Source organism: Haliaeetus leucocephalus, unplaced genomic scaffold, assembly GCF_000737465.1.
Source record: "Haliaeetus leucocephalus isolate CR32 unplaced genomic scaffold, Haliaeetus_leucocephalus-4.0 Scaffold373, whole genome shotgun sequence".
Taxonomy (NCBI): Eukaryota; Metazoa; Chordata; class Aves; order Accipitriformes; family Accipitridae; genus Haliaeetus; species Haliaeetus leucocephalus.
In genome coordinates this window covers 7,492,782-7,495,916 of record NW_010972809.1, presented here as the reverse complement: position 1 = coordinate 7,495,916, position 3,135 = coordinate 7,492,782, and positions in this window count along the sequence as shown.

Sequence of the window (3,135 nt, the reverse complement as noted above, 5' to 3'; positions counted from 1 at the left end):
CGGAGGGCTCGGGGCGGGTCCCGGGCCCGCCGGGTCGGTGCCGCCGCCGTGTTATTTGCTCAAGCCTCGGCCGGCCCTGAAGCGCTACCGCCGCTTCCCGCGAGGGCTCCTGTCAGCCTCGGCCGGCGCGGCTGAGAACGGCCCGAGCGCTGGCAGAGCCGGGGGAGCGTGTGGTGGTGGGGGGGAGAGGCCTAAGCGGCGAGGAAAGGAAAACCGGCCTTCTAATAAACCGGTCGGTGCGTTTGGGTGCACCCACGCTTGTTTTGTTGGTGTGTTGCATGGGGAGGTGGATGCTGGCGGGGTGGGAGTGGTGTAGAGACTGGAAAGGGGCAACAGGTGACGTGTGTTTGGTGATTGCATTGAAGTGGCCATGGAAGGTTGCGGTGAATGGTGACCTGTGCTCGTGGGTTAGGGCCTGATGTGTTGTTGTGGTGTGGGAGCTGGTCCTCGCTCGGTATCTGAAGTTGAATTCTGTTACTTAAACTGACTTGGGCGTGTAGTTACAGTTCAGGTATTGCTTAAGCTAAGCAGTGAGTGTCTCTGAAGGTGGTTAGCAGGGATTTCCTGCCTCTGTGCTTTTATTTTCAATGGGAAATCTCCATTTACCATTTTTCTTGGGTTTTTTTTCCACAGTCCTGGGAAATGACTACACTGGTTTTACCAGTGTCCTCCCCTATGGTTCTCCATTTGTGCAAGTTTTCAAAAAGTTAATAACTGTGTTGTGACTTTAAGTGAATTTAACGCACAGGCCCATGTGTTTTGAAACTGGCCTTGAAGGCGGCAGGACACAGTGCCTATGTATTGTACAGCCCACAGAATAACAGGTTGCCTGAACCATTTAAAAAGCAGGTTCTGTTTATTTGGTAAATCTTGGGTTTTGCTCTTTTCTGCTGTGAGACTGGGTCTCTTTTTCTGCTTAAGCACCTCTTTTTTAATTTATACTTGTTCCTTTTTTTGCTGGAAAGAGCACTTACCTAGCATCCTCTTCTGCTGAAAGTTTTGCCACTCCAGGATAAATGTGACTTTGTAACTTACAGGTATGATGCCCCAGCTGTATTTAATAGTGATTTTTAAATATTATTGATATAACTTATTTATAATCATTACATGGTTCCTACTTTCTCCACAGTATGTTCTGTATATAGTAGATGTTTGTATATATCCTACATGTCTCTGGCAAAAGTGCTTCAATTGCTGCTGCTAACTGAACTCATATTTTATTGTGTATATACTTTGAGTATTGTTATTTGTGTCGGTTGTACATCTGATACAATTTACAGTTTATTGCGTAGAACTAAAATAATTCTATGCTTCTGTGTGTAAATAAAATAGACATGCATGGAGTTATCTCAAATTTGTCTTTGCAAGTACGCTATATTTTAGCAGCCCTTTTAGGCTTCTGGAAACTGAGATTTTCCATACATAGCAAATTTCTTTGATATTCTCTTTACTAGAAATGTTAGAGGAAATGTTGCATTTTTGTAGAAAAATGTAAGCAACTGAGACACTGACAAGCATCATGTTTCTGAGGCCTTCCCTTGTAAGTTACAAAACAAAGTGTTTTGGGCTAGCTTTTGGCATTTGGGAAACCCAAACAGGAAAACATAAAGCAAGCGTGCTCTTTAGTTGCCTGAAGGACCAACCAAATTCTCCTTGTAGCCCAAGCCATACTGTTGGTACAGATTGCCATGCCAGAAGTGGAGTCCATCTGAGGTGCCGGTGCACCTATCTTTGCAGCTGTTGATGGCTGGAGTGCTTAATACATGTTAAAGCAGAACTCTTGCTTTGTGTCTGCAGATTTATTATCTTCCCTGAAAGCAGCAGTGGCGACACTGCCCTTTGTTTTGATTGTGGGCTTCGGACAGCTTAATAGATACAGGTCCGTCATGTAGAGAGCAAAACCCAGCTTTAAGAGTTTGGCGGAGTTATGTGGAATCATTCTGTAGATGAGTGTGGCAGTTATTCCATCTAATTTCACAACAGCCCTTTTGTTATTGTGAGAAATAAAGTTTTGATGCTACAGTCTTTAGCTCTGAAAGATGGGAGACTAATTGGGAAGAAAGTAAAACACATTAAGCAAATTTTGTTTACAAGAACACTATTGATTTCATATTTGTAAAATAATTATAAATGATTTTGAAATAGCCTTAGGTGCCAATTCTGTTCCTGAATCTCCCTGACAGTTTTTGTGAATTTTTTTTTTTTTTAATTTTTAAATTTTTTTTTAGATAACTGTGTTTTTCTCTTAAGGAAGTATGGAAACCTCGTATGTTTAGAATAAGCAATAAGCACATGCAATGTACTATCAAATGCAAAGTAAACATACCAAAGGGAAATAGTCTTTCCGCTTGTCTCCCTTTCCTGGCTTAACCTTTATTACACTTAAGGAGGGAAGAATAATTTTTTGCATAAACTTGTCATCTTTATGCAGTTGGATTGGTGCTGTTGACTGGAAAAACTAATTATTTTCTTATGTATTTTATTATTGCATTTTCTTGGAAGCAATGGATTATGGTCTCAGAAGTCCTGTCATTCTGCAGTAAGTGGGCATTGCCTCTGCTGTGACTGGGGTACATTTGTTTCTGCTAGCTTTCTGTGTATGTGCATCACTGCAAGCCTGCAGAGAATTTGAAGGACAGACACAGCCCAAATGGCCATTGTTGTGTCCTGTGACACTGGAGCTCAGTAATGATCACTTCATTAACTGCCTCCTCGTTGCCTAGGGGGAATGCACACCTGAATTTTATCTAGACACCAACCCAGGGCCAATCAAGATATGGGCAGATGATTTTTTTTACCCCCGAACTTCTCTGGTTTAAAACTCAGTGCAGTTGTATTGTTACGTTTTATAGGGATGGGGCTAGAGATATGTTTTTCTTAATTGCAGTGATACATATAATTGTTGTTGAAGTGAGTTGGTGGGTGTTCATTTGTACAGAAGTCTTTGCTTTTGGCATTTGGTCTGAGGAAGGAATGTGGCCTGTGCCTTGCCTTTCTGCATCTCTTGGGATAAATAAGCACTTTGAGAATGATATAATTGTATCAGTATCTGGAATAGTTACTAATATTTCAATTATGTAGATGTTAAAGAAAAAAAAGGAGGGGGGGCAAATTTTGATGAAATACCTGCAGAGA